This window comes from Sorex fumeus, unplaced genomic scaffold (assembly GCF_029834395.1).
Source record: "Sorex fumeus unplaced genomic scaffold, SorFum_2.1 ptg000008l, whole genome shotgun sequence".
Taxonomy (NCBI): domain Eukaryota; kingdom Metazoa; phylum Chordata; class Mammalia; order Eulipotyphla; family Soricidae; genus Sorex; species Sorex fumeus.
Genome location: NW_026606065.1, coordinates 55,490,173 through 55,504,583, shown reverse-complemented (window position 1 = coordinate 55,504,583; position 14,411 = coordinate 55,490,173).

Below are 14,411 nucleotides of genomic sequence, written 5' to 3'. Positions count from 1 at the left end.
CTTTGATGGTAAATGAACCAGAGAAAGGGTACAGTTGTCTAGAAAACTCTTTTTTTAAGCTCTTAGTAAAATGTGCTAATTACAAATTCCCCTAAAGAATTATTGTTGATGAATGGCAACATAACACATAAATGAGGTGGGTTTTTTTTTTAAAAAAAAAAAGACTTATTGGAAGTATTTGCAGTAAAAAGAAATTGATCACACTTAAATTAAACTTTGGTAAATTATTTACCACTCTCACATTATTTTTATTCCCTTTAGTATTAAGAAATAGACATTTTGACTTTGCATACCGCTGACACAGTTTTGCTACCGGGCATCACATATGGTCCCCCGATCCCAACCAGAAGTGATCCTTAAGAGTAGAGTCAGGGGTAAGAACTTACACAGCTGATGTGATACAAAAAAGCAAAAGGGAAAGGAAGGAAGGAAGGAAGGAAGGAAGGAAGGAAGGAAGGAAGGAAGGAAGGAAGGAAGGAAGGAAAGATGGGAGGGAGGGAGGGAAGGAAGGAAGAAAAGAGGGAGAGAAAGAGGGAGGGAAGGAGGGAAAGAGGGAGGGAAGGACATAAAGAAGGAAGGAGGGAAGGAAGGAAGAAACGAAGGAAGGAAGGAAGGAAGGAAGGAAGGAAGGAAGGAAGGAAGGAAGGGAGGGAGGGAGAAAGAGAAGGAGGAAGGAGGGAGGGAGGGAGGGAAGGACATAAAGAAGGAAGGAGGGAAGGAAGGAAGAAAGGAAGGAGGGAAGGAAAGAAGGGGTACTTTGAGTTTATAACCAGGGCTGCACCATTAATCTTTTTTACTTACTATCTACAATATAGCACACTTGAGTATATCTCAGTTGTATTCTCATTAGAAATCCTTTAAATTTTTTCTTTGGCGACTTAAGAGTGTACTTAGACACTACCTTTTTAAATTTTTTTTCTTTTAGGGACTGGAGTGATAGTACAGTGGGTAGAGCATTTGCCTTGCATGCAACTGACTCGGGTTCGATTCCCAGCATCCCATATGGTCCCCTGAGCACCACCAGGAGTAATTCCTGAGAGCAAAGCCAGGAGTAACCCCTGTACATCACTGGGTGTGACCCAAAAAGCAAAAAAGAAAAAATTCTTTTAAAGGAAATATGGTAGTATCCTAAAGCCACTGAAATTCTATCATGTTTATCTTGAGTTGGGTGGACATGTATGCACATACAAAGATGCAACTCAAGTTTTCTGTTTAATTTTAAGTTTACTATAATTCAGTTCTCTTATAATCATATTCTACTGTTCAAACTGAAATGAAATATAGCTCCTCTTATTAAAAAAATGTCCCCTGAACTGATTAAATAGATGGCAGTGTAGTTTCCATTACAAGTGCTCTTTCTGCCATCTAGTGGAAAAACTTAATCTATGACAAATGACAATTTACATTTTTAATTCTTTTGTCTGGAAATATTTAGCTGAAAGCTACTTTGACATCTCAGGGAAACAAATACTGTTTCCTCTTCCTATCTGCTCAGCAAGTGGATAAGATGTAGGTAAGCTTGATCGCCCCTTGTCACCAGTGGGACTAAAGCCCAAAGCACCCCACCACCCCCATCGCCCCCATTTAAATAACAAAGCACAGGCCAGAGTGATAGGATGCATTTCTTGGAGGGGAGATTTGGGTTTGGGGGACTTGGGGTGCGCTAAGCCCAAAGCATCGCCAGAGGAGGCCCCCAAAGCCCTGTCCCCAAATTCCTATCACTCTGGCTTGGGCTTCCTTGTTCGTTCCATTACAGGGAAGGGCAAAGTGATGGGAATTTGGGGGAATTTGCACTTGGGGTCAGCTGGGTAAGGCCCCACTCCAAATCAAAGAAGCACTGGCGAGAGTAAGCAGATTTTAAAATTACTTTTAAGGTTTGGGGACCACGTCTGACGGTGCTATGAGTAAACTCTGGCACCACCAGGTGAGACTCCCCCCCAACCCTCTCAGCCCTCCTCCCTCCCAAAAAATTTCCATCACTCTGTCCCATGCTTCAGAAAGGTTGCTGGTGCTTCGGGTTTTCTATAAAATATGGCAGAAGTCTCTAGTGCCCATAGGTTTTACATAATTGGATTGTGGTTCATTGTCAGCATGATGGGAGATGCTAGAAGCTCTAATCCCCTTCTGTTCCTGTCAACACTCCAACCCTCTAGTCTGGAAGAGGTTTTAGACCAGAGAAACTGAGCACTGTCTAGATGATCTGAGACATCCAGACTTTGTGAAGGGCAGCTCAGGCTAAAACATGAATTCGAATTACAACCCAGAGTGTTTATAAAGCAGAAACTGGGGCCAGAGTGATAGTACAGTGGGTAGGGCACTGACCATGCATGTAGCCACCCTGGGTTCAATCTGGGACATCCATATGGTCCTCCAAGCCCACCAGGAGTAATTCCTGAGCAAAGAACCAGGAGTAGCTGCTGAGCACTGCTGAGTGTGGCCCCCCAAACAACAGAAACAGAACAAAATAAATGAAGAAAAAAATAAAGCAGAAGCTAAATTTCCCGAAGCTTTATATGAGCAATCACAACAATATTTTATATTTAGTTTTGCTTTCATATACTTTACCCTTTTCTGGTATTACTTCATGACATTCTTCATTGATTTCTTGTGCCACTGATGATCCTAAAGTATGAAAAACACTTGTAAGATTATTTCCAGGAAAGTCCTGAGAGTTCTCTCCTGCTGTACAAATATTTGATACTGGGGCCAGAGACATATATTTGACACATATTTGATACTAGGGCCAGAGTACAGCGAGTAGGGTGCGACTGAGTTGATTTGGTCCAATGCATTTGGTATGGTCCGCAAAGCATGCCAGGAGTAATCCCTGAGCGCAGAACAAGGAAAATTAATAATAATATGGCTAATAATAAGAATACGGTCACGGTCACAGTCCTTCCGTTATTCATTGATTTGCTCAAGCGGGCCCAGTAACGTCTCCATCATGAGACTTTGTTGTTACTGTGTTTGGCATATGGAATATGTCACGGGGAGCTTGCCAGGCTCTGCCATGCAGGCGAGATACTCTCGGTAGCTTGCCGGGCTCTCCGAGAGGGGTGGAGGAATCGAACTCGGGTCGGCCATGTTGGCCGCTTGCAAGGCTAACGCCTTACCCGCTGTGCTATCGCTCCATTATTATTATAATAATTACTTTTTTATATTATCCAAAATTAGAGTAAAAGAATGAGCAACATATTTTTTTTTTTTGAGCAACACATTTTAAATGATAGAATTTGGTTAGGACAAAAAATTTTGTAATCTCAAGAAAGTATTTTCTATTGACAAATGTTCATTATTATTAGTAGCATCTTGGCACTGGAGAGATAGTAGAGTGGTCAAGTCCTTGCCGTGCACACAACCTACCAGGGTCTAATCCTAACAGTGCGCATGGTCACTGGCAGCAGTGATCCCTGAGCAGAGAGCCAGGAGTAAGCCCTAAGCACCTCTGGCGATGGCCCAATCCACTGCCACCAAATAAAATAAATAAAATTCATCCTCTCTATTAGATTATTGAAAAATAGATGGTTTGGACTCATCTTCATAACCACTGCTCTCACCTAATTGCTCATCAATTCTGTGGATTCTAATCTCATAACAAGACTCTCCTATAATCATTTTTTTGGTTTGTACCATTGTTTTCCCAGGATTATCATAGAACCTTCAGTTTTCCCCTGGATGATCACAGAACCTCCCACCACACTGCTTTCCCTGACCACACCTCTCACCCTGACTGCTCCTTCACATGACTGCCAAGAATGACCTTCCTCCTCCTCTCTCTTCTTCCTCAAAGGCCATTGTAGCCTCCAACTGATAAAGAGCCCCTGGGCCCCAGGATGTGGTTCAGGAGTAAAGCACTTGCTTGATGCATACCTGGATTTGACTCCCCAACACAGGGAAAAAAGGAAGGGAGGAAGGAGGAAGGAAGGAAGGAAGGAAGGAAGGAAGGAAGGAAGGAAGGAAGGAAGGAAGGAAGGAAGGGAGAAGGAAGGAAGGAAGGAAGAAAGGAGGAAGGAAGGAAGGAAGGAAGGAAGGAAGGAAGGAAGGAAGGAAGGAAGGAAGGAAGAACAGGAAGTCCTTCACTCTGTTTATGACATTTCTGAACCTCACTGCTGATGCTTGCTGGTATTGACTATTTTAGATTTTACATTATCTCTCTCCTATTATTTTGCCAATTAACCCATCAGGCTTGTCCCTTTATTAGCAAACTGCATTTGCCAAGCAGACACGTAATAGATATTTGGGAGGCACTGAAGGAAATTTCCTTTCTGATCTTCAGAATTCTTTACAGTTTGGTGTGTGCCCTGCTTCCCAGTTTTCCTACTAGCCATTGCCTGTTCTCTCATTTTATTCATTTTTAAATTTATTTGTAAAGAATGCCCTTTTTCCCCAGGACTGGAGAGAAAGTATAGCAGATAAGGCATGCGTCTTGTATGCGGTTCACAGGGTTTCATCCCTGCTACCCCATATGTTCCCTTGAGTCTCACCCAGAATGATCCCTGAGTGCAGAGCCTGAAGACTGCCAGCTGTGGCCCAACAACAACAACAACAACAACAACAAAACAACAACACGCATACTGTGTGTTTGTCTAAGTTTCTTCCTGGGATGTCATGTACACTCTTTTCTGTCTGTGGAAATCATTTTCACTCTTTAAACAGCAACCCCAAATGAGCTTTCGCTTATAAGAATGAGCTCTTATAACAGTCACTCCTGTTTCTACTCAACACATAGGCCATCATGCCCAGTTTCAGGTTCCATTTCTTTATAACTGTCTACTTGATTGCGAACTCTTCTGTGAGCAGGGAAATAACCTGAGGATCTTGGACCTTAGTGCTACCCCAGGTGTTTAACAGACTTTCACTTACTTGCACATTGAATACTCTTGTTGTAGGGGATTGAACTGAGTTGCCTCCATGCAAAACAAGTAAGTCCATTGCCCCCTGGACCAGTCTCCACCCCATTTGTAACCCTTTAATGGGTTTCCCGCCAAAGCTCCCTCAGAGGTAGCGCCTGCTAACCATTATTTCCAGCCAGTGCTTCGAAGGGCTAATTTGACATGTATGGTTAAATTCCATGTCAGGCTATCACCAAGTTTCCAACTTTGAATTATCAGTTCACCAATTATTTTTTTTATTTTATTTTTAGTGTCATCCAAGAACAACATGCTGCTGAGAACACAGAGACATGGAGAGCCATTGACATCCTCATACATGGAGGGTCTGCCAGACCCTCGTCCTCTTTTTCTGTAATGATTTGGCCTTTCTTCTGGCACTGAACTGCCTCCTAGACTTGTATTAACCTGTTTACAGGGGTTCCTAGAAGATAGTAATTCCCTTTGGTTCATTCATACGTTGAACAACAAATATACTGCTTGCATGAAGCAGATGCTCAATAAATGTTTTTTAAATGAGAGCATAATGAGACTCAAAGAATTATAATGGATAAAAAAAGAAGTATTAAATATTCTCTCCATCTTCTAAGCACTCATATGACAGGGAAATAATTGCCTAAATATTCTGACCATAATGTCCTACACTTAATAGATATTCAATACCTTTTTTTGGGTGATTAATAAAGCAAGAGTCAATTTTTATGTGCAGGAAAAAAAATGCTACACACTTACTAAGTATAAGTAGTTGTCTCCGTCCTCTAAAAGACAATCAAGGGCTGGAGCAGTAGCACAGCGGGTAGGGCATTCGCCTTGCATGTGGCTGACCCAGGTTCAATTCCCAGCATCTAATACGGTCCCCTGAGCACCGCCAGGAGTAATTCCTGAGTGCAGAGCCAGAAGTAACCCCTATGTATTGCTGGGTGTGACCCAAAAAGCAAAAAAAAAAAAAAATCAAGTCAGAGATAATATAAAATGCTCACAAATATATTACTACAGCAGGTTTGGTTTTTCTCCAAACCTCCCTCAGAGTGGAAAGAAAATGTTTTCTGAAGGAAGGAGGTCTTTTTGAAGAACTGTGAAATGTCTGAGATTTTTGCCCTCTTTGTAAGCTAAAAATTGGTGAGCCAGTGGGTTTTTTGGTGTTTGGTTTTGGAGCCCCACACAGCCATGCTCAGGGTTTAGTCCGAGCTCTTTACTCAGGGATCACTCCAGGTGGTGCTCAGGGGACCATACAGGTTGTCAGAGATCAAACTGGGGTCAGCTGAGTGCAAGTCCAACATCCTTCCAGCTGCACTAGCCAGCCCTCAGGCAGCATCTTCTTTTTTGTTTTATTGAATCACCGTGAGATAGTTACAAAGCTTTCATGTTTGAGTTTCAGTCATACAATGATCGAAGACCCATCCCTCCACCAGTGCACATTTTTCACCACCAATGTCCCCAGTATCCCCCTCCCCCCAATCTCACCCCTACCCCTGCCTCTCTGACAGACAATTTCCCCAATACTCTCTCTCTACTTTTAGGCATTATGATTTGCAATACAGATACTGAGAGGCCATCACATTTGGTAATTTCAGCACACATCTCCCATCCCGGGCAATCCGTCCCACCATCATTGACTTAGTGATCCCCTCTCTATTCAGGCAGCATCTTCCTAGCTGCTGGCAGAGCCCTCGACTCCAGGTCAGACAGTGGAGTGTGGTCATGCGCAGCTTGGTGGGCAGCAGCGACTTCATCCTCACCTTGCTTTGCCGTCATGTGCCCTCCGAGTCTCCTGGTCTTAACACAGGGCACCTAGAGGGGCCCAGAAGGTGGCTCCATGGCTTCAGGTGCTTACGAGGTAAGCGGAGGGGCAACGGTTCGAACCCTGGTGCCGTCTGTGAAGCTGGTGATGCTGACAGCTCAGTGGCTTCAGGTTCCGATGAGACAGGGCTCAGAGGGTGGCTCTGTGGCTGGGAAAGTGCCAGGGCAAGGGAGAAGTTCTGATGGCCTGCCCAGTGCTGTCACATGCAGGGAGTCAGTCATGGCCTATGATAGTCACATTCTGGGACCGTGGGCCCACAGAGGGTAGAGGGTGAGGAAAGAAGGAACGGGGTGGGGTGGAGGGTGATGGAAGGGGGAGTGCTGTGCAATCTCTGAATTTAAAAAATAAATTGGGGTGGGGGGTATTGCCAAGTGGTACTCAGGGGGCCCAGGAGCCCCTCCTGGCAATTATTCACCTAACACCGGTCACCCCGTCACCATGGCCATAGCTGATGGCGTTCTGGAACCACGTGGTCCGGGTTATCAAACCTGGGTTGGGTGCTTGCAAGCATGCACCTGGTACTGTCTCCCTTGCCCCATATTCTGTGAGCTTGCAACAGAGCTGAGGAGGAAACTTCTATCTTCTTAAGTAGAGGAATGCCAAAATTCAGACAGTCAACCTGTTTTTCCAGAACCATAAAAGGTAAAGGTAAAGGCCCTCCCGTTGATCGTCGATTTGCTCGAGCGGGCCCAGTAACGTCTCCATTGGAGACTTTGTTGTTACTGTGTCTGGCATATCGAATACTCTCGGTAGCTTGCCGGGCTCTCCAAGAGGGGCGGAGGAATCGAACTCGGGTCGGCCATGTTGGCCGCTTGTAAGGCGAACGCCCTACCCGCTGTGCTATCGCTCCAGCCCATAATGAAAAATATTAATAATTGTGAAAAGAAATTTGACTAGCTATACATACTTACTAAAGAACTAATTTTGTACTTGTGTAGCCTTACATCTGTACAGTGGTAGGTGAACGGAGTTCTAGAATTATGAGCAGGAATTCGGTTGGGGCTGACAAGGACGTGCATTTTCATAAGCTGGTGCCAAGGGTGTTGAACACACGTGGAGAGAAAAGTGTGAGAATGTAACTATTATATTCAATTATTGATTCGTTGGGCAATCCTACATTTGACCTTGAAAAAGGAGAAAAGGAAAGTGTTAAAATTTTTAATTTCACCTAAAGCACGTGATTAGACAATGTTTATGTGTGAACTGTTTAACAGCAATGAAACAACCACTTTCCGAGAGAAGAGAGTTCTACAGACCATCCCTGCTATGTGGGTGAGGAGTGGGACTTGATCAGGTAACTTATATCAAGCTAATTTGCTGCATTCGAACAGTGGGTTAAAAAAAGGCATCTCCAGTGGTCTTCCTTCCTGGAAAACGATGATAACAGAACTTTATTCCCACCTGTTTCACGGAGCAATGTAGACTGGATTCCACCTACTTGTCTAGAATCCACGTGTGTGCGTGTGCGTGCGTGTGTGTGTGTGTGTGTGTGTGTGTGTGTGTGTGTAGGGTGTAGGAGGTCGCTAGGTTCTGAGAAATGGCACTCTGTTTGACAGCTGAGTGATGGAAGCTAAGCTGGAGGAGGTTAATTACATTTGAAATGAGAAGGTGAAGACAAGGGGGCACAAGGCAACCTGAAGGGAAACATCTCTGGTTTCTATTACTCATGGATCATGAGCCGCAGCGGTCTGCGCTGAGCTGGCCTTTTATCGGGTGGCTCAGGGGAACGCTGGGTGAGGCAGTGAGTGTTAGAGGAACCTCAGCAACTCCAGCTGACAGGCTCCCCCTCCCCTCCGCCCAGAGCTGCTTACCTGGCTGCATTTCTTCAAGGGCTTGGATCTCCCCACAGAGAGGGGAGCTGCATTATTAGAGATGTCTCAGCATGGACGCCTTCCTTCTCACCTGAGTTTGTGAAACAGGGAGTGGGGCATAAAATACTGAGGGGAGGGGGAGGAGAGAGTGAGAAGAGACAGACAGACAGACAGACAATCAGACAGAGACAAAGAGACAAAGAGAGAAACACAGAGAGAGACAAAACAAAACAGAGACAGAGACAGACAGAGAGAGAAAGAGAGACAGAGACAAACAGACAGAGGCAGACAGACAGACATAGACGAGAGAGAGGAGAGAGAGAGAGAGAGAGAGAGAGCGAGAGAGAGAGAGAGAGAGAGAGAGAGAGAGAGAGAGAGAGAGAGAGAGAGAGGAAAGCCAGAGAAATCCCAGGTGAGAACTCTGCTTCTCCCATCCACAGCCTGTTTTTAGAGGCTCCCTCGTTATCACTCTGAGATCCCAAGGCAGATCCTAAAATCTTCCCAGATTGATGCCAGCTACTGTGTGCAAGGCCAAATGATTCACATTAGCAACTCTCTGCTGTACAACTTATCCCAGTGACTGCTACCTAGCAAAGCCAGGTCCAGGGCAATTTTCCCCAAGGCTGCCTGGGACCCTGGGTCCTTGTGGGAAACGTAATGGATTTGGTAGGTACAGGGCCATTTTTGTAAAATCAAAGCTCGTCTTTGCTCTACATAAAATATTGTTTATTTTTTTTTTTTCTTCACGAATTTAACCCTGCTTGTTGGTCTCTTACTTTTTCTGTTGGGAAGACAGATAAAGCAGGAATGGTGTCTATCCAGGGCCGGAATTCAGCCTCGACAAAGCTGAGTTGGAGTAATTCTCCCCCCTTGGATGCCCCTCCTCCCACACCGTTTTCTATCAGTCGATTTCCAAGGAAGCTTCCCTTTAGCTCTCTGCTCCCTTATCACTTGACAGTTCTCAGTATTCGCCGGGAACAAAACTCACTGATATTCCCATTGGGATGATCAGAAGCAACTGTGAACAATGAACTCCTTTTTTTAATGTTGAAAATAGATTTAAAAATCATTCACGACCCTTGCTTCTCCGAACTGTTGTCATCCCCATGGGCTCTTTTTCACCCACCAGCTATGCAAGTCTTAACTCTAAAACGCAGTGACATAGTAATTGTTTGGCTTTATGGGCATGGTATCTTGCGCTTCTTCTTTCTATATATAGTACTGTAGCACTGTAGCACTGTCCTCCCGTTGTTCATTGATTTGCTCCAGCGGGCACTAGTAACGTCACACAACAAATTGTGAGACTTGCTGTTACAGTTCTTGGCATATCGAATGCGCCACAGGGAGCTTGCCAGGCTCTGCCGTGCAGGTCAGATACTCTCGGTACCTTACCGGGCTCTCTGAGATGGAGGAGTCGAACCCAAGTCTGCTGCGTGCAAGGCAAACACCCGACCCCCTGTGCTATCGCTGCAGCCCATACTATGGAGTATACATCCATTTACCTCTACCTACCCTTTTATAGCCTGGTTATAGACCATCTGCCTCCTATATACAAGGAAACTGAGCCTTCGAGAGGGCACAGGAGACCTAAGTCTGTCCAACACACAGCCTGGCTTTCTCCCAAACTAGATGAGTAGTCGAGCCAAAAGGAAATTTGAGGATGATCTTGGACAAGTTTTCCCAAAGAGAGCATGGATACCTAAGAGGGTGACACAGGGGACACTTTAAGGGCCACAAATGAAGTTTGTACAGTGAAATTTTTCTTTCAGTGAGATTTTTTTCATCCCTCTGATAACCGAGCTATCACTTGTTTCTAACATTTCATCTTTCCAGAGAATCAGATTTCATAGGCAAATCTGGCTAAAACAGAAGTTGATTTCTTGCCCACTGTTATTATTTGTATAACTTCTTCCTAGTTATATTTTGCTGATTTTGTTTTAGGAGTCACAGTTTTCCTTTAGAAAGTAAGCATATTTAGTTTTTTTTTTTTCAGAGTGTAAGGAAAATGTCTCATATTTGGGTGGTGTACACATGGTAACAAAGATGCCATAGGAAGTTTAGGTCAGGCCTTGGATATGGAAGTTTAGGCTATGCGATATTCAGTAAACAATGAAAGGAACTGAGATCTGGAGAGATGTTTTTATGCCCATGAGATACGAAAATTCCTCAATTGCTGAGACATGATCATTTACCTTTTAACATGTACTGAGCTGGGAGTAGCTTGAACACCAACAGGGATAGCCCCCAAACAAAATTTTTTAAAGTCCAATGTTTCCCCTCACAATCATATCCATTTTGTGTCCACTTTTCCTGAGGTATTAGACATCTTTTGACAGCACAGACTGGAAATTGTTTTCTTCCAGAGTAGTCACATAGTTTCAATTTTCTTCTGTGCAGAATGGTAAGAGATTGAAGTGGGTGGTATTTTAGTTTGACAAAATAGATATATTTTTGTTTTTATAACACATTTATTGAGATATGTCAAGGGATGTCAGTATAGTATAAGCTGTAGCTGTTAAAACAAAAGTTTGCTGGTAGGGGAGGTCCTACAAGAAAAAAACAAGAGAAAGTTTTCCAACATTATGTCTTGAAGGTGAGTTATGTGAACGGTCTCTGTAGAGGCCTTTGTTCTGAGTGGACACGGTGGGGACTGAATGCAGACAGCAGCACGGGTAAAGATGCACACTGCTTTTGCAGGCCATGTTGCATTTCCACCTTGATTCTGGAGAGACAACATTCCTCAGTATTCTGCTCTCTTACCAACAAAGCACGGACTGAAAACAGATTTCCTAAGTCCGCTATTTAGGGCTGTTAGATGTGCCACTAAAAAAAAAAAACAAGACAACTTTGAAACACTTGTAGCTGATAAAAATGAACTAACTCAACACTGAAATACATGAAACATACTTTTGTTAGAAATGGATTCCCTGTGTACCGCAGGTCTAGAAAGTGAATGACTTTAACCTGTAATTTCTTTAATTAAAAGGCACATACATCATAAATAATAGCAGATGATGAAAACTTAGTTTGTATATTAGAGTTGGAGAGTGAGAGGAAGGGGAAATGTCCAAAGCACATCAATGTCCAATATAAACTATTAGCCATGACCTAGTCAATATTGAACTAGTAGTCACATAACTACTGAGTACTGAAAACGTTAATCTCATAAATTTTATTCACACTATGTACTAAATTAACTCAGAATGGACCAGAGACCTAGATATAAGAGCTAAAACTTTAATACAAATTCTTTCTGCAGGGAATAAGCTTCATGACATTGGATGTGCGAATATTTCTTGAATACTAAAACTACAGGCAACATAAGCTCTTCCCCAACTGGTTAATCACCTATTTCCCCTAAGCAGTACCTATGGCTTGTAAAGTCAAATTCCCCAGAAATCTCTGGATTTGTATAAGGTAAAGGTAAAGGTAAAGGCCCTCCCGTTGATCGTCAATTTGCTCGAGCGGGCCCAGTAACGTCTCCATTGGAGACTTTGTTGTTACTGTGTCTGGCATATCGAATACGCCACGGGGAGCTTGCCAGGCTCTGCCGTGTGGGCGAGATACTCTCGGTAGCTTGCCGGGCTCTCTCCGAGAGGGGCGGAGGAATCGAACTCGGGTCGGCCATGTTGGATTTGTATGTCTAAGTAAAATATTGCTTTTCTCCTTCCTTTATGTCCTTTCGCATTGTTACTTCAGAGCAATGTCCTTTTTATAGACAAAGGAAGCTAATACTATGCTTTTGTAACTTGGGAGTTAATTGATTCTAAATAATATTTATACCTGGGATTCTCACTATATTTTCTCGACTTAAGCCTGTTACCCTTAGTTCCCAGCACCCCAGAAGCAGGGTCCCGATGAAGGGACTGGACGGACCCAGGGCAAGTTATGAGCTATCCTGGCATTCAAATGGGCCAGGCCAAGCTCTATAATACTTAAGAGCACGGTCATGGACAAATTCTGTCATAATTCAAAGAGTAACAACTGGACAAGGACCCTGCTTAGGTTTGGGAAGAGTTTATCTGGCCTGAGCACTGTAGTTTGGGATCTATAGCAAGATGTCCCCAGGAAAGCCATCCTATAAGCTTAATCTATCTTTCACTATGTCCATACAAAATGACTAGAAAGATTATTAAGAAGTAAGCAAATCTAAAATGATTGTTTATGGACTAAGGAAAGGAAAAGTATGTCCTTAGATAAAACTCCACCCTTGAGCAGGAGATCTCTGTCCTCTCTTAGAAGGGTTTTCTCTGGAGCCAGAGTACAGAGTGCAGCGGTTAGGGTGTTTGCTTTGCATGCGGCGAACCTTGGTTTGATCCCCAGCATCCCGTATGATCTCCCCAGCACCACCAGGAGTAATCCCTGAGTGCAGAACCAGGAGTAACCGGAGCATTGGGTGTAACCCAAAATGCAAATAAATAAATGAGTAAATAAATGAAAAGAGGTCCCTCCCCCCCCCCCAAGGGGCTTTCGTACATGATTGTGCTATCTGACCTGTGTCCCCAACCCTTGGAGTTTGTGGCTATAATAACTAAGGCTGTAAGCGTGGGCACGGGGAGAGGAATAAAGAGGAATAAGGAGGGGGATAGGAGGAGGAATATGGGCAGGAAGACTGGAGGAGGCAGAGGAAGAATAAATGGCGACTGATCACCAACCACCCTGGCTCCTGTTTTCCTCCTTTGTTCTGCCCATTGTCATGGGAGGAGGGAAGCAGCCCAAGACCACCAGGGAGGTGAGAGTGCGCCCTGGCCTCCTGTTTATTTACTGAACACACAAACGATGATTGATGTCAACTCATCACTAAAGAGATGCCAACTAAAACTTCATACCAAGGAGGATGGCTACTGAAGTACAGACAAGAAATTGGGACCATTATGCTTTGCTAGTAGGAATTGTGTGTGATTAGTGTGTAAAATAGTAATGGTGCCCCTCCCCCCAATTCAGCAACAAGTACCAAATGATGCAACAGTTCCACTGAGGTATAAACCCAAAAACAGCTGATGCAAGGACTTGGACAGATATTTGCATACCTGCTTTCAGAGAAAAGGGGCCACAGTAGTAGAGCAGGTAGGGCAATTGATTACCTTGCATGCGACCAAGCTGGATTCAATCCCCAGCACCCCATAGGTGTTGACCCCTGAGCCCTATCCAGAATGACTCCTGAGCAGGGCAAGGTGTGACCCCAAAGCCAAAACAAACAAAAAACCAAACTCCCAATCTCCCAAAACAGCATTATTCACAATAGAAACAAACCTAAACAAACCTTTCGGTTCTATGAAAGCTGGTATGCACCTATCTGTCCAAGTGTATTGACAGATGATATGTACAGACCCAAGTGTGCATTAGTGGATGAAATATATGAGGTAGGTGTGTGTGTGTGTGTGTGTGTGTGTAGCTCAAAAAAATTGGGGAGGACCAAACCTGGTGATCTCAGGGATTACTCCTGGCTCTGCATTCAGGAATTATTCCTGGTGGTCACTCAGGGGACCTTATGGGATGCTGAGGTCGAACCAGGTTGGTGGCATGCAAGGTAAATGCCATACTGGCTCAGGAGCCTCAAAAAAATTATATATATATGTATATATATATTTATATATATATGATACAGAGCAGACGAATCTTGAAGACTCATATATAGAAGTGGAATAACACACACAAAAGGCTAGTTTGATTTTATTCAAAATACCTAGTCTGCTTCATGGAAATAAAATAAAGACAAAAAATAAAAAACCCTTACCACTGTCTTGGCATTGGGGAAAAGATGAAGTAAATCACTGTTTTCCAAAGTGGGCAATACTGCCTCATAGGGCACAGTGGAACAATTCAGGAGGGCAGAAGCAGCCTAAGGTACAACTGAGCACTTTCTGACTGCTCACTTAAAGAGTTTCCAAGTTAGAGTGCTTTTCCCTT